This window comes from Equus asinus, chromosome 11, assembly GCF_041296235.1.
Source record: "Equus asinus isolate D_3611 breed Donkey chromosome 11, EquAss-T2T_v2, whole genome shotgun sequence".
Classification (NCBI taxonomy): domain Eukaryota; kingdom Metazoa; phylum Chordata; class Mammalia; order Perissodactyla; family Equidae; genus Equus; species Equus asinus.
In genome coordinates this window covers 3,587,554-3,605,747 of record NC_091800.1, presented here as the reverse complement: position 1 = coordinate 3,605,747, position 18,194 = coordinate 3,587,554, and the positions used below count along the sequence as shown (strand labels likewise).

Below are 18,194 nucleotides of genomic sequence, written 5' to 3'. Positions count from 1 at the left end.
CTCTTTCTCACAACCATCCTTGGTATTCCCATTTTACTGATCAGGAAATCAGTCAGAGAGCCAACAAAAAGTAAAACGAAGATTGAAATTCAGATCAAACTCTGTTTTCTGCTATGTGCTGTTGCTACTTCCAGGAATGTTATCTTAAAGGATTTGCACATTCTGAAGTGTGGTTCTGTTACAAGTGACAGTTCGCTCCCCGGGAACCAGAGCATCACTTTGACATTTACAGTGGCTCATGAGAATTGATTAGCAACTTAATAGCCATTTCCTCACAAGTCCTGGAATAAAGGAACATAGAGAAGAGAGAGTCAGGAGGTTGTTGGGTTTGATCCGCTAAAGCTAGTAAGCAGAAACGAGTCTCGATGGGGTGAGAGTCATGGGTTGGTGACAAGGAATAAACAAGGAAGCAACAGCAAGTCCATCACCAGGCCCAGGATGAAGGGTCCATAGGGAGAGTGACAAGAGTGACTCTGGCCAGGTACTGAGGCAGGGCTCGTAAGTGTACTGAATTATCTAGAACTCATTTTACTAGGAAAGAAAGCACCAGCGAGTTAAGTGACCCGAATATACACCTAGACCCACAAATGACCTGAGGCAGATAATTCTACCTCTATGACTCAAATACTCTCTCTGTAAAATGGGAGAAATAACCTGTACTCAGTAATGCGCTCCCACTACTTCCTAGAGATGTTGGGAGAGCTTCCGGAGGCCCTTCTTAACCCGTAAACCTGATTATGCCCCAGTATACAGCTCTCTAGTTCTTTATTTCTTGCATCCCAGAACCACAGGAAAAGAAGCTTTCCGACATAAAACACAGAAATTACACAGAGCTACCTGAGTTAATTCTATAATTCAGTTTCTACCAAATCCACTACCCTTGTTCGTTATAGATTCATAAAACTAAAAGGTCTTCGAGATGACTCAGTCTAGTGGTGGCAAATGGGCAGCGTGCAGGCCTTGCCCACAGTGTCCAGCACCCAGGTGGACATTATCATTCCACGTGGGCACTCTTCCTGGAGCCTGACAACAGCACCTCCACCAGCCACTGCCGACTGACTGCGGCTAGCATCTGAATGGAAACCAAGTTGCCCCTCTGATCTAGTCCAACCCTTTCCTTTCGTAGAATAAGAACCAGAAGTCTAGAGAGAGTAAATGCTGAAACCAGGGTCTCACAGGTAGTAAGCAGCAGAGCCAGGACCGAAATCTAGGCCTCTGGCTTCTTGCTCCACATCCATGTCTTTTTTATGCCTTTAAGGCTAGTGAGACCCAGCTTGGCTAAATAATTCATTTATTCAGTAAGTAATTACTGAGAACCATCTATGTAGCAGGCATTATGCCAGATGAATGACTGATCCCCTTGATCCAGCGAGGGAGGAATTTCATAAACCACAGGCCTTTTTACACTCAGCATGGGCTGGATCAAAATTCGACTAGACAGATAGACAGATGGACAGATATCATGGCATCACTGGTTCTGGGGACTTCAGAAATATCTCTGAAAAAGAGGTTTACAAAGTGAATGCTAGTAAGATAGCCAGGGACTACCGCCCACCGCAGCGGCCTTGCTTATGTGTCTTTTGTGTCCTCTGGCCTTTCCTGGGCATCGCGCCATAAGAATTTATACAGAACGTGAGTTTACACAGTTTCGATGGAAAAACTATTATGGAAGGAAATTGGGTACCTTGTTCCAAGTCTTATCTCAAGGTTTAGGAGAGAAAAAAGATCTAATCATCATAGCTCTTGGTTACATTTAAATTATCAACCATGAACAAAATGTCAGTTGAAGGTCAGCTGCCTTCTCTTCCCCCTGGTTATATTATAGGGAAAATAGCACTGAACCGGGTACCAGAAGACCTGGGTTCCACTTTTGTTCCTCCCCCAGGCAGCTGGTGACACCAGATGAATCACTTCAGTATCGCTGAGCCTCTGACTTTGTGCCCCGACTGCCTGGCAAGGTTGTTATTAGGATTAATAATAATAATAAAAGCTCCCACTGCTATTGTGATTTGCCATTTGCAACACTCTTTCACAACAACCCTGAGAGGTGGGTAGGGAAGTTTTAATTACCCTCAATTAAAGATGAGAAATCCACATCTCAAAGAAGTTAAGTAACTTGCTCAAGGTCGGTCACCCAGCTAGAAAGTGGTGGCTGTGGGAGCAAGCTTTCTGCTGTCTTGTGTGGGACACACTCCCCCACGTGCTTCTCCAAGGGAGGTGGCCATGATTAGAAACCCCTTCCACACTCCGTAGTGTCATGGATGCACAGGGACCTGATGGTGTGCTAGTGCTCTAGGAGAGGACTGGAAATATTTGAGTGGCTCTTGGCAGGTTTTCTAGGCATGGAAATGAGGACAGTCTGTTTTCAGTGAGAAGTTTCTCTGCTGTGCTTACAGACTCCTCGTTTGTTTGCTCCAGTCTGCTCCGCTTCTTTACCACGTTAGTAACTGTCTTCACATGTGTCCTTACAGTTTTCCTCTAAAAGGCACAACACACACACACATGCACACACACACACACACACACACACACACGAGCCACTTGATCACAAACGTACATTGCAGTGGAATGACCCTATATCAAAATCCTTAGACAGTAAATTAAGTCATGTCTTAGACATAGGTTATTGCAGCACAATGCCTAGGAAAAGATGAGAAAAAGAAATAGAAAATACACGCCACGTGGGTTAGCAGTCTCTTTCTGTGCCTGCCTGGCTCTGTGGTGCTGGTAGACATGTTAGATTTGGCAAGGAGGCAGCAGGGACCACAACCGCCATCTCCCCAACCCTCTGGGAGTCTATACCCCCAGCACACCTTTCCCAAATGTAGACCATCTTATCCTGTGCATAAAGAAGTCACTGTGTGCTCACCACCTCCTGCAGTGGGCCAGAGGGAGGGGCTGCCAACAGCCCCAACACATGGCAGTGGTCTCTCCTCTTGGCTTTATCAGTAGACAATAACTCTAAAGCAGTGGCTTGCAAACTGTTAAATATGTGTGTGTGTGGGCATGCGTGTGTATGAGAGGACCAAAAACCAATATGCTACATGTCATGTAATTTGAGATTTCCTAGCCTATTCTATTTCACATAAATGAAATGCTGGTTGCAACTTAATGTATTGATCTTTTAACCCTCCAATGGGTCATGACCCACACCACCAAGTGGCATCTTTCAAAGGTCAAGCTCATCGCCCCCGCATAGCAGAGAGCAAACCCCTGCTGCACGGGAGGGGAGACCGGGCTCAGGGCAGTGACACAGTCAGTCCAAACCCCACTCTGCAGCTCAAGGTCCCTTGCACCTCACATTTTCTTCCCAGAGCCTTCTTCCTACTCACTCCCACCAGGCCTGGCCTCCCAGCAAATCTCCCTGCCTCCAGGGGGGGCCCTCTGCGTCTCATCCTCCCCTGAGCCCCAGAACGATGCTTTGAACTAGAAATCTGCCCCTTCACACCCTTCCAGAAACCGTTGCATGACCATCCCCCAGCTCCATCATCTAAAGGAGGAAGGCTAAGCTCCTCCGATGGCTCCCGAGGCCCCTACCTCCTTGGTCAGACCTCCCTGCAGTCTCCAGCCCTCTGCTCCCTTCCTCTTCCTTTACACTCCACTGCGCCCAGTGATTGCAGCTGCCCCCCAGCACATGCCGTTCCATGCCTCCGTGCCTCCATTTGTGCATGTCCCTGCTCTTCACCGGCTGGCATCTATTCAACCTGGCACTAGATCGAATAGCACCTCCTCCAGGAAGTAGACTCTGACCCATCCAGGTTGCCCAGGCCCTACTTTGCATGATCTGTGATCCTCTGGGCACACCCAGTGTGAGTACTAGCTCTGGTATTGCCTTTCCCGGACAGGTGTGTGGGAAGTGGGAGGACAGAGAAGGCAGTTGCTTGCTCGTGGGCTGTAGTGTGGAGTTGAGGGAAGTGACTTAACAGGAGAAAAAGAAATCAAAGCCAGAGAGACTGTCCAGCTGAGTCATCAATGGAACAGGGCTGGCTGACAGGAAGAGTCCAGGTACAGGGCAATGCGCTAAACATCAAGAAACCCCAGTGACCAAAGAAAGCTGACTATAGAAAGTGAGCAGCTGAGCCCAGATCTGGCTACTCAAAGTGTGGGCCACAGACCAGCATCACCAGCAGCTTGTTACAGATGCCCTGGCCTAAGTGGAGAAGCACGGTCTGGAGGAGCTTCCCCAGAGCCCAGAGCCCCAGCTCTTTATAGGAGTCTTTACCCGGTACCTGGCTACCCTGAGCGCTCCCGGGGCTGTGCTGAAATTTTCTGTCTGCAGGTCTGTCAGCTCCCAAGAGCAGGGGCTGCCTCTTGTGTGACTTTGTGCCCTCAGTGCCCCCTTGTCCTCATCACGGCACGTGGGCACATGAGCATTCCTGCGCACTCTAGGCCAGAAATACTTCCCACAGCTCTTTCAAATTGGCTTCTAATGGAAGAAACAGCTTGGTCAACCTGGATCCATCTCTGCTACTTAAAATTGTTGTAGAATCAGGACATGCTCATTGTGGATGTCTTAGAAAATAAAGAAAAGATTTAAAAAATCCAGATTCTCACAATCCAGAGACAAACGCTACTACATTTTTACAGCATTGCTTATTAAAAAAAATCTCAATGGATGTTTATTTTTCCTTCTAAGTAGTTCACATAACATTCATGTAATGGGTTGAAATGTATCAGTGGTGACAGTGGCTCTAAGACAGTGGCTTTCAAATTCCCATGGTCCATAGTAAGAAACATGTTCTGTGGCAACTCCATACATACATATAACAGAAATAAAAGTTCCGTTAAGCAATACTCATCTTTATTAAATACCATGCACTTTGGTATTTCCTACCCTAATTAGATTCCATTCCATTAAATGAAATGAAAATCCTGATCGCAATACACAGAAACTGAACTCAACTTACCCATGCACCATCATTTCCACTCCACTGCAGAAGAATACTTCATCTTAAGGTAACTTGGCCTCTTCTGATTTTACAGTTTGTCTTAAGAATTTATTTTATTGTGATAAAATATACATAACATAAAATTTACCATTTTAAACTTTTTTTTTTTTTTTTTGCTGAGGAAGATTCTCCTTGAGCTAACACCTGTTGCTGATCTTCCTGTATTTTGTATGTGAGCCATCATCACAGCATGGCCACTGAAAGACAAGGGGTGTAGATCCATGTCCTGGAACTTAACCTGGGCTGCCAAAGCAGGTGTGCTGAACGTAACCACTAGGCCACGGAGGCTGGCCCCATTTTAACCATTTTTAAGTGTACAGTTCTGTGGCATCAAGTACATTCACATTGTTGTGCAACTATCATCACCATCCATCTCCAGAACATTTTTATCTTCCCCAACTGAAAGTCTATACCCATTAAACAACAACTCCCCATTCTCCCCTCCCCTCAGCCCTTGGCAGCTGTCATTCTACCTTCTGCTTCCATGAATTTAACTATGCTAAGAAACCTACTCCATTGTGTGTATATATCCCATTTTGTTCATCCATTCATCTGTCAGTGGACTCTTATATTGCTTCCACATTTTGGCTACTGTGAATAACACGGTTATGAACACAAGTGTACAAATATCTGATCCAGTCCCTGTTTTCACTTCTTTTGAGTCTATACCCAGAATTGGAATTGCTGGATCACATGGTAATTTTATGCTTAACTTTTTGAGGAATTGCCATACCGTTTTCCACAGCGGTTGTACCCTTTCACATCCCCAGCAGCAATGCATAATTGCTCCAGTTTCTCCACATCTTCATCGATATGTTATTTTCTGATTTTTTAAATAATAGCCATAATGTGTGTGAGGTGGTATCTCATTGTGGTTTTGATTTGCATTTTCCTAATGATTATTGATATTGAGCATCTCTTCATGTAATTAATGGCCATTTGTGTGTCTTCTCTGGAGAAATATATTTTCAAGGCCTTTGCCCACTTTTTAATTGGGTTGTTTGTTTTTTTGTTGTTGAGTTGTGGCTCAGGAATTTACTCAGTGAAGTCAGGATTTATTCTCACTCCATTATAAATTTCAGATTCTGTAGCCCCGGCCCCTGCTGTCGTGAAGAAGCAGGAGGCAATGCAAGAAGGTGGTCAATCCCCTGTTTGAGAAAAGGCCCAGCATCTTGGCATTGGATGGGACATCTAGCCCAAAAGGGACCTCATTCACTTTGTCAAGTGGCCTCACCACATCTGGGTGCAGTGGCAAAGGGCTATCCTCTAGAAGCAGCTGAAAGTGCCCCCCTGTGATTAAGCAGTTCCCCAGGGCTTGGGCCACCAAACAGCTACTCAACTGCTTAGCTGTCCCCAAAGCACAGACCAGAGACAAAGTGAGAGAGGTGGCATAGATTGTTGGCCCAGGCTGAGAAGAAAGCTACTAGCAAAGGAGATGTTCCCCTAAGGGGCCACCTGTCCTTCAAGCAGGGGTTAATACTGTCACCTCCTTGGTGGAGAACAAGAAGACTCAGTTGCTGGTGACTGTGCAGGATGTGGATCCCATTGAGCCGGTTCTCTCCTTGCCTGCCCGGTGTCGTAAGATGGGGGTTTTCTACTGCATTAGGAAGAGGAAGGGCAGGCTGGGACATCTCGTCCGCAAGAAGACCTGTCCTGCCGTCGCCTTCACAGGTTAACTTGGAAGACAAAGGAGCTGGTTAAGCTGGCAGGAGCTACCAGGCCCAATCACAGTGACAGATATGATGAGGTCCCCCATCACTGGGGAGGCGATGTCCTGGTCCAAAATCTGGGGCTCGCATTGCCAAGCTGGAAAAGGCAAAAGCAAAAGAACTTGCCACCAAAATGGGTTCAATGTTGAGTTTTCTATACATAAAAATAATAAACATTTTCCTTCAAAAGAAAAGTTTCAAGTTCTCTCAATTTTTCTGTCTTCGCCTTCTCCTTCTCCCTGGGGTAATATCTGGGTGCGGATTTAGGCTGAGGCAAGCAGCTGTGATAAATATCCCCCTATATATACGTAGGACAGTTTATTTCTCTCTCATGTCAAGTCCTAAACATGCATTCCAGGTTGGCAGGTGATATTTTCCGTAAGATAATCCCGGGAACCGGCTCCTTCTGGCTCGTAGTGCTGCCATTCTCCAGACCTCCTTATCATCTATATTCAACTGCCTGTGGGCAGAACATGTGTGTGGAGGGGCACACCTACTTCTAAAAAGCCCTGACCCAGAAATGCAGACTGCACTTGTGCTCATATTCTATGATGCAGAACCCTGTCACCTGGCAGCCACACCTAACTGGAAGGAAACCTGGGAGATCTCGTCCCCTCCGGAAGAAGAGAAAATGATTTTCGGTAAACAGCTCCAATCCCCCCCTGATCACGGAAACCGGGAGGAGACTCCCACAATGTGCTGCCCTCAGCCGTTTCTGGCCTTGTCGAGATGTCTCCTTCCACTTGTCCCTGCCGATGTCTGTCTCTGCACCAGCCATTTCTGATGCAACTGGCCTGGCCTGGCCTTTCGGCACCTGCCACTCAGATTAGCCCCAGCACGGGCTCAGCCCTGGAGCCATTACTCTGCGCTCATTTCTCACATACCCAGGACACATCTCTCACTAGGCACGGGGGGACTTCAGCTCTCCCCAAACCCAGTGCAGGCTGTGAGGAACTAGCGGGCACTGTCTCAAACTCCCCTCTGCCTGGAGATACACCTTAGTGACCACCCCACATTGACGAGGGGCCTCACAAGACAGTGCGATTCCGGAAAATATTGTGCAAATGACACCCAAGGCTTTCTCGGGGTATTTGCATTCCTGCTTCCCCACGGTTTTCCCTCAAGGAGGAGGCGAGAGTGAGCAGGCCTTGAGGTTATTTACAAACCCAAAGCACAAAAAACACCTCTCTCTTCTCTCCACAGTTCTCTCCTGGATCTGGCAAATAAAAAGCTCTTTGATTTTAGACAGCCGTGCTCATTATTAGTTTAAAAAATCCACTCAGTGCTTCAAAGGCTTTTTTGTTTTTCGGGGCAGTATGTTTTTCCCTTCCTCCAAAACTTGAATGTTGTTGAATCAATGGGCAGGGACCTCAGGGACAGAAGAACAATTGTGAGAGAAAATTCTATTTTAAAAATCTCCTGATATCATGTGACCACATTCAGCTTTGAATCTGGCCTTTTCCACCCAACAATTTTGCCATGAAAATTTTCCCATTCCCTTGGATAATTATTTGAAAACACAATTTTGTCACAACAAGAAACGAGCTGAACAGACTGAAAATCATATGTCTTAGATCAGTCAGAGACCTGCGATCACATGCTCACTACTGGCCTGAGAATTAGAGACGGATCCAGAGCATCCCGCCGGAGCGCGCGGAGCCGCCGCTGGAGCCGGAACTGGTAGGAGCGCTGCCACTGAAACTGACCAATCGCTGGAGGTCAGCGCGTGAGGCTTGAGAGCTGAAAACTCTGGGTCCAATCTTAGTGGACCCTCCACACTTTTGTGAGGTTTACCCCCAGGAGCTCTACCAGGTTCTCAGGGTGTATATCAAAGAGAAATCCCCTCAGACTTCCAAAAGGGGGAGGAGAAAAGTAGCCATTTTGAAATACAACTGCCTTTCAAGGGAAACTTTCCCCAGGGCCTAACTTGGCTATACTACAGCCTAGCCAAGGTGAGAGAAGGGAAACACCCAGCTCCAGCCCCGCCAGCCTTCTTGTCTTTCCTAAGGGAGGAGGCGGAAAGCTGAGAAGCACTCGTGCAGGCCACAGCCCAGGGACAGGGCTCACTGACACACTGAGGTCTAACCATAGGCCTGTGGAACACTCCCCCTCCCCCTGCACCCCACCCCCCCCATTGATAGGGCTTCTGTAGGATAACAGAGGCCTTCAGCTGAAAGAGCAGCAAAGCTCAGATCTTATTTAAGAAGGGGTCTCTATGGAAATCGAAAGATAACAGAGGACACAAAAACAAGAACATGAGAGGAAATCGAAGCCTCTGACGCCACAGCCTAACTCCTAGCCAGATACACATACAACCTCACACAAAAGACCTATTTACCTCACTTCCGATTACCTAAAACATCATGTCCAGCTTTCAACAAAAAATCACAAGGCATACTAAAAGAAAAAACCCCGCATAGTTCAAAGAGACAAACAGGCAGCAGAACCAGACTCAGCTATGGCAGAGATGTTGGAATTATCAGATTGGGAATTTAAAACAGCCAAAATTAATATGCTAAGGATTCTAACGGGAAAAGTGGACAGCATGTGAGAACAAATGGGTAATGTGAACAGAGAGCTGAAAACTCTAAGAAAGAATCAAAAGGAAATGCTAGGAATAAAAAGCACCATAACAGGAATGAAGAATGCCTTTGAGGGGCTCATCAGCAGACTGGACACAGCTGAGGGTAGAATCAGTGAGCTTGAAGATATGTCAAAACACAATTTCAATTGCTTTTTACTTTGCGTTAGCTGTTTGTAGTTCCTATTCTGTAAATTATCTGCTTTTTCCTGCTAACTTTAGCTCTGTGTCAAACCAGAGTTTGAGTCAACATATGATGGTAAGAGAAAAACTTCATTAAAATGTATGAGTATTGGAGGCAGGTAAACAAACACACAGAAAAGAATAATATAAGAAAACACTAAAAGGAGATAGATAGAAAAAATAATTAGAAATTAGATTAATAAAGTGTAAGAAGATATGGAGACTAATCACTGAAATAGGAAAAAATATCAGAAATATAAATCCACAAGTAGATCAAGGGGCAGGAATGATATTGATAAAACAACAGAGTAAGAGTCCCCATAAGTGATATAAATCAAGTAAAAAATCAAATTGTTAGAACTGACATTCAAGGATGCAGGGAAGTACAGGTAAACACGCAGAGCAGGGCTGATAAAAAGGGCACCTGGGACTATGATGCAGGTGTGTAGACGGGCAGTAGAATGTTGTGATAAGAACATGGCCCCTTGTCAGACTGTGGTTGGGAGCTCAAATCCCAACTGTGTGTCTCACTGCATGCACGAACTTGGTTAAGTTTGCCTGTTTTCCCAGCTCTCCAACGGGGGTGATAGTGGTACCTGTCTCAAACCACCGCTGAGAATTAGATGAGTCGGAGCATATAAAATACTTAAAAGAGTACCTGGCATTTAACATTTTAGCCATTATTATTACTACAATACTATTTTTCAGACAGCAAGATTCTGGAAAACAGGGACCATACCTTGGTCCTTTTTGTATCCCACCTAGTCTCCAGCCTGGCCCACAGTAAGTACTCATCGAATGCACACTACTGATGAGGGAGAAACACCATCCTATGACCCTCATTGACGCCTGGTGGCCTTGAACTCAATAGCGGAGTAAGAGCTACCTTTCTTAAAGACATGATTATAACCTTGGAGAAAACGTTCATGTAATTTTAGAATTTCCATTGTTAAGGCAAAGCAGGGAAGACTAAGCAGTTTGACATATGGTCTAGACTCTAGAAAGGCAGACTAATTTGATTTCAACACCTGAGATACTAAAAGATGAGATATTCCAAGATGGTGCAAAAATACTAAAACATATGGCTCTTGCTGCAATTGCAATTTATACAATTGAGGATAAAAAGGAGAGAGCATCTGAAGAAAATACAACTATACACGACTCTCTTTGATGAGGTGAGATTTTATAAGTGAGAGTGATGTGGAGTGGTAAGAACGGCATCAAGTGGGTGAAATTGAAAATGATGGCTGCAGATACTAGTTAAAATCCAATACAGTGGACACTAAAGAGATCAGTCTTTTGCTTCTTGCTTATCGCTGCTTGCGGCTGTTAGTAAAGTGTTGACAGAAAACAAAGAGAAAGTGAAACATTACCTTCCAGCTGGAGTCTGTCTGCTATATTAAGGAGGAACGTTTTTAGACTAAAAAGTGTAGAGAGAACTTGTGTAAGGAAAATTGAAACCCAATGTCAGTAAAGAGATTAGAGGAGATTTCCCAACATCTCAGGAGAGAAATGAGAGCTCAGGGCTTCCTCCAGGCCTTTGTAGCACGGCTGAGCTCTCTGCCCGGGCTCCCCCCGCCTCAGCAGGAACGAGCGCAAAACCCCCGAACCTCAGAAGGAACAAGCACCTGGAAGGAAGGTAGGAAGTCACTCCCACTGTATCAGGAATGCAGGTATGAATAAGCTGGTAAGGACTGACAGGTCATCTCTGCCAACATGCAAATATATTTCAGCAAACAAGGAAAAAAAGCTGGGAGACAGGAAGAGAGGGCGAAGTAAAGGAAGAGACGGAGACCAACCCAGGAGAACGCAACTTCAGGAACAGAAGTAAATTCCGCACAGTTGTTTCACTCTAAAAAAATCGTTTAATAAAAGTATGAAGTCAACAAAACAGCCAAATGGAAAAAAAAAATAAAATTACAGAAAGAGATTAAAAGGGAAGTTGCAGACATAAGGAAATACACGGAGGACCAAAATCTCACTGTTAATAAATAGATTAAGAAAGCAAGGGGCAGAATTAGATGTGGATGGAAATGGAATTACCAGCAAAGTTGGAAAGGTTTGGCATAATCCTGGAGCATGCCAGTGAAAAAGACACGAAAATCACACTGGAAAGAAGGAAATAGATGTCAGTCACAAGACAACACAGGGATTGAGGTGGAGAGCGTGCAATGGAACAGAAGAGGCATTTAAAGACGTAGCACAAGACCATTTTCCTGAAAAAGAAAACGAACAGAACTTGTACCAAGAGAGCACACAGTATTTCAGGAAATTTTGATATAGAACACTCGAGTATAGTTAAGCTACTGGATTTCAAGGTAAAGAACGGATTCTTAAGACATCAGGCAGAAAAAAACAAAACATCTACGAGGCCAAAACCAAAATCAGTCTGATCTGCAACTTCCCCACAGCGACATTCAGTGCCAGGGACACTGGAACGGCGCCTCCACGTTCTGAAGCAAGTTTGACCCCAGGGCACTGTGCCAGCCCAAAGGCCACAGACGAAAGGCAGCAGGCAGCCATTCTCAACGTGGAGGATATGGGATGGAGGAGCTATGCTTCAAGGTCGGCTCGTGAGCTGATACAGAACTATTCTGGGTACCAAAGAATATAAAAGTTACAACCCTGCACAAAGTACAATAAGAAAACAGGGAGGTATGGGTGGGGGGAGGGCAGAAATATGAAAGGACTTGCTGTCATCTCTCAAAACCAAGAGTCAGCAAACACTGTCAAAAATTGAAATACATATGGGGCTGGCCCCGTGGCCGAGTGGTTAAGTTCGCGCGCTCCGCTGCAGGCGGCCCAGTGTTTCGTTAGTTCGAATCCTGGGCGCGGACATGGCACTGCTCATCAGACCACGCTGAGGCAGCGTCCCACATGCCACAGCTAGAAGGACCCACAACGAAGAATACACAACTATGTACCGGGGGGCTTTGGGGAGAAAAAGGAAAAAATAAAATCTTAAAAAAAAAAAAAAAAAATTGAAATACATACGTTGAAAGACCAACAATATATTTTTTTTAAAGCTTGGCACCTGAGCTAACAATTGTTGCCAATCTTCTGGCTGTGGAATTAGGGGGTGATTAAAAATGGCTACCTTTCTATTTATTGCATTTTTTTGGACTTTATATCATAAACTTTTTTTAATAACACATTTTTATAAAAACAGTGGAGTAATTTTTCTTTTAAAAAAAACCTGGAAGCAAAATATGCCAAGATGGTAATAGTGGTTAAATCTGATGGGAATGTAGAATGTTAGGGTTTTATTTTTTCTTTCTCATTAAAAAAGTTTTAAAGAGGAGCCAGCCCTGATTGCCTAGTGGTTAAAGTTCTGTGCACTCCACTTCAGCAGCCTGGGTTTGGTTCCCGTTGCAGAACCGCATCACTTCTGTCAGTAGCCATGCTGTGGCGGCAGCTCACATAGAAGAACTTACAACTCTGCACAACTATGTATGTACTGGGGCCCCTGGTGGGGAAAAGGAAGAAAAAAGGGGGGAGATTGGCAACATATGTTAGCTTAGGGCGAATCTTCCCCAGCCAAAAAAAAAAAAAATTTTAAGGAGATTCTAACAGAGTTTAAAGCTGCTCTAAAACAATTAAAGTGTCCTGATTTGGACAAGTTGCAGCCTGGGGAGTCAGTGTAGCCAAGATAGCTCCATCAATATGAATTTTTAGAGACAATCGTAGAAAATAGGGAATAGCTGGAAAGGCCATATTTTGGAAAATGTGGATCTGATTTTCAAAAAGAGGGAGAAAATGGATTTTTCAAGTCATGCTCTGTGAGCTGACATTTATCTGGAAAGATTCTATAATGAATTTTTTTTTAAAGATTTTATTTTTCCTTTTTCTTCCCAAAGCCCCCTGGTACATAGTTGTATATTTTTAGCTGAGGGTCCTTCCAGTTGAGGCATGTGGGATGCCGCCACAGGATGGCCTGATGAATGGTGCCATGTCTGCGCCCAGGATCAGAACCCACAAAAGCCCGGGCCACCAAAGTGGAGCGTGAGAACTTAAACACTCAGCCTTGGGGCCGGCCACTACAATGAATTTTTAATGAGACACTTTATGAATACAAGTAGCCAGCATGCATCCAGTTAAAAAAAAAAAAAAGGCATGTCAATCTCATTCATTTTTAATTTTTGATAGGCTTGCTAGCAAAACCAGAGAAGTGTGTAAATATTCTATATCAGGACTTCAGCATGATGCCCTTGAGAACCACACAGCCAGGGAATAGCACAGGCGGAGTAATAACTGCTTAAAAACACTGCACTCGTGGGACGGAGATTACAGATTTGATGGCGTCCGCAAAGGCATTTGGAGTGGTGCCCCATGGGGCTCTGTCCTTAGCTTGCTCCTGTTCAGCTCCAGTTTTCACAAACCTGAAGAGCTATCCAACAAGAGGATGGATGGGCGTCAGGACCCAATGGAGGAATCGAGAGACCCATATCCACTCGATCTAACAGCTAACTTCCTAGGGAAACAGCAGTGCAGGGTGTTGGTGAAGAGCACGGCCTCAGACTCCAACACACCTGGCTTTTAATCCCAGATTCACCCCTGATTGCAAGTGCTGCAGCGTCTCATCACCTGTGGAAGGTGATGCCAACTGCATCTCCTCTAGGATTCCAAAGGATTAGATGAGAAGTGGATTTAAGGTGCTTGGTGCGACACCAGACAGAGAAAGTGCTCAATAAGTATCAGCTACTGTTTTGTTATTATTTCTCTTCTTTTCTTAGATCCACATTTTACCCTTTATAATACACCCACATTTATACACAAAGTCCGTGTTCGCAAGTACAAAAGGCGAAGAACCTCAAAGCATCGCGGCAGCCGCATCATCAACTCTATTTAACAGAGTTGATACTGTTGTTTGCATTCTCCATTTTCTAAATCCAGAAGGAAATTGTAAATGCTGTCCTACACGTGGGCTGAGGTTTTAGAAGTTGGAGACTGTGCAGTTCCCCGCACATCTGCTCTCCACAGAGCTGAACTGAGGTTCCATGTTCCGGCCGAATTAGTCAGACGAAAGCCATCCATTACTGTTTGAGTTCCCTAGGGTTTCAAAGCCAGAATTCACAGCCTGTGTTTCTATACTGTTCAGCTGAACTTGCTTTCTAGAACAGGTATGTTTTTAGCAGTAGAAATTCCTTTGGTTTGGGTCTCGGTGTCAGACGAGTCAGTACTCATGGAAAAGTTGGAGTGTTTCCATGTACTTCCCAGAGGCGGACGAGGGCTACTGTCTAAAAAGAAGTTGAAGTCCGTCTGTGCACACGTGTCAAACATTTCAAGGCCTCGGAAGTTAGAGTTCCTCCCCCAACACTGTTAGGACCAGGCAGAGGCGTCTGCCAGTGAGCACCCAGTTGGGTCTCTATGTTCGGTAATTCCGAGACAGGCTCAGTGGTCGTGTGCTAAGCTCACTCTCTTCAGGTTCAGTCTGGATATTTGAGGCTGAAAACAACTCTTTGATATCAAAATGGATTGTGAGGCTGGGTTGGGCCAGCTGGGAGCTGGGTGTCGGGTGTTACGGTACTCTTTCTCATCTTTAGAACAGCCCAAGGAAGCAATGGAGAGGTACATGACTACTTTTCCAAGAAGTCTTCCAAAGTTGAGGCCCTCCATTTCTAGCCGAAGACCTAATTTAGGAAGATATGCACAACTGAAAACACCACATAAAACATGTTAACAGGACCCTATCAACTTCAGTTCTGGATTGCCAAGTGCATGTTGGCCTCAGAAATATTTTTGAATTGATTATTAGCAAAATACTGAATTAGGGGAGAAGACGCCATCTATACTTTTCCTGGGTTGCCTTTGGGGGCACGATGTGACGCAGGGCATCTCTGAATCCACCTTACTACAGAGTCCTACTGAGTTCCCAGTGTGTGATGGTGGCTGTCGATTCAACATTTTCAGTTGTCACTTTCTGTGGTCATTTGTGTGAAATGGGGCCTAAGTGTTTAGTTTTCCTGCTTGAAAACTTGTCAGCGGACTGTGGTAGCTATGCCATTTACTTTTTCTTAGAATGATGGTGAGAAAGGAAAAATTGTGACAACAAACAACATTAATAAATGAGCATTAACTTAATTTGCATTCTAAAGTATAGAGAGGTAAGAGGAAAAAAAGGAGTTATTGTTTAATAAAATGCTGTTACATGCCTCTCTGAGGTGGTGTGGTGTTTTGCTTTTCTTTTGGTTTATTTCTTTGTTTTTAGTATTTTTGTTTGGTTCTAGGAGTTAAAAATATGAATCACGGAGTAGCTGTCTCAGAGGAACTGAAAGTCTTCGGCCTTTTAATTTGGTGGGCTTGTTTTAATAATCACGGACTCAACTCGGAAACGGCTGCTTACATTTCCTTCACAAATAATGAGCAGTGTGAAAGCAATGTCGTATGTGACTTGAACACACTTTTCTTAATGGGATTCCTTCTCTTGAGGGTGTAAAGTGTTTCCCAGGGAAAGAATGTCACCCACATGGAGTAATCTCATGTCCTGAAAGGGCAAACAAAACGTCACAGCAAACACCTTCCTGCAGAGACAAGCATTATCAGCTCCTTTAAAGATGAGGAAAATGATAGTGTCAAGAAGGGAAATATTTGCACACTCTGGGGGCACAAACAGCATCCAAGGAGTTCGAATCTTTTGACTGTTGAAATAGTTTTCATTAATCCAAGTGATGTGAGTACACGAAGTTCCTTTTAGTGGCTTTCCTATTCAGGTAATTAATTATTCATTTAGAAAGGCCTCCTATCTCAGAGGAAAGATAGGAAGAACGCTGAGTTTAGTCAACACCTGTTTTGGGGAATGGGTTGGGTCTAGGTCATTTTGATTCAAATCTGACTCAACCTTCGGAGTACAGTTTAGGTATCACTTTCTCAGGACTCTTTCCTGAATCCTCAACACTGTGTTCAATACCCCTCCCTCCCCAACCCAAGGGCTCTGATGGCACCCGATCCGCCCGCATGCCGTTCTGGCACGGTTTCCTCGTCTGTACCCACTGGCTCAGATCTGCTTATTTAGCCTTGAATACTTGGTACTTAACTGGTACGTAGAAGGCACTGATATATTTGTTGAGTAGGTGAGTTTTTAAAGGACATTCATAAACATGAAATTGTGAACAGTCAGGAGGCACCAAGATGATGCACAAATTCACATTGCAGGGGAACTTCCACTGGGAGGTGCAGCACCCAGAGAGGAGAATCAGAAGAGGTTTACAGAAACTTGCCAGGTCTAGAATTCAGGCAGATTTGCCCTTCCTGTGGCGACACCTCCTTTCTTTAAAGCAGGCATTTCTATTAAAGTGTAGTCATCCTTGAAAAGGGGGCAGTGGGGACTTCACACCAAATAGTCACCTGAGCATGTCACTCCTGCAGCATTTATTTCTAGCAAGGCTGCTCTCTTTCACCACATGTTTGAAACAAACCCTCTTTTTAAAAAATGACTGAGAAATACCATTTCAGAGACTGTACAATAAGGCCCGGAAAGGGGATGGTGTACACAGGAAGAGGTTCCCCAGGGCAAGAGTGGGAGGGATGCAGTAAGACCTACTCAGCTGCCGTCTCTGCTGAAAATGGAGCTGCCGACAGTCAGAAAGGCCCAGAGCCGGCAGTGCGCTGCGGGGTGCACCCTCAGCTGGGCTGCTCTCTGTTCAGCCCTGATTTAGCATCTAGCAGACCTGTTCTAAGCATGGGGGACCGAACCAAATCCTTAGTCAGACTGTTAAAATAGTGTGAGGGCATCCCAGGGCTGGCATTAAGGAAGGGTAAGGCCTGAAGCTGGAGCTGTTTTGGGCGCAAGGTCAGGTCAAGAACACAGTTGGTCCCAGCCCAGGAAAACCTGGGCATGGTGGGATTTCAGACTCCTCCAGTTGATCAGGAACCAGGAGCCACTGAGCATGCACAAGACAGGTGAGAACGGAGGGGCATCACAGCAAGGGGTCATCATGGCAGAAGTTATTACTTCTAGTGGAGACTTGCAATGTCACTCCATCAAGTCACTGACTTTACAGCCAAGCCTGCAACCTCTTAGAGTAGATGGAAAGCAAAAGCATGCACACCAGTGTTCTCAACTGTGCTTAAAAATCAACGGGGTGCTGGTTAGAACTCCTGACGTCAGCCCCAGAACGACAAGCATCTGGGGAATTCTGCTGCAGGTGATACGTAAACCACATTCTGATAAAGGGGATAACTCTTCGCATCAGGGCCAGGATGCGTCCCCAACCCATGTAGGGGTGGCACTGACTTTGACATCAACACATCACAGATACACAGTCTCTTGCCCTTGGAGAAACTTGCTTTTCTTTTGGGCATCTAAAGCACTTCTTTTATGGAAGAGGAGGTAATGTGGGACCTGCATTGCTTTCTATAAAAAAAAAAAAAATTGGAAAATAATCCTGTTTTGCTTTGAAGTGAAATGAAGAGTGGTGACTGGACCTTTTGTTTTCTTTGTCTTGATTGTCCATTTTTGCAAGAAAGTGAATACCAAGCAAAATACGAATGGATGTAGAAAATTCTGCCTAACTCAGCAGTATCTTTAGAAGTAAATATCGATGTAGAACTGGAAAAATCCCCAGGGACACACACCATCTGCTTTGCACAGTGGGGCCAACATGCAGCCACCGCCCCGACCTCAGAACCCTCCCTCCCAGGTAAAACAGGACGCATGTGACAAAGCCCAGCAAGAGCAAACCTTTATTTTACCCAATCTCTGCTTTCACATGTTTTTTAAAAAACAGCTTTATTGAAATATAATTTACATACAGAACAATTTACCCATTAAAA

At 44.9% G+C, this 18,194-nt stretch overlaps 1 pseudogene; it reads left to right on the top strand.

Moving 5' to 3' along the window:
- Positions 1 to 1,449: 1,449 nt before the first annotated feature.
- The window catches only part of LOC106841428 (large ribosomal subunit protein eL8 pseudogene), a 120,756-nt pseudogene continuing 104,011 nt past the window's right edge, over positions 1,450 to 18,194 (top strand).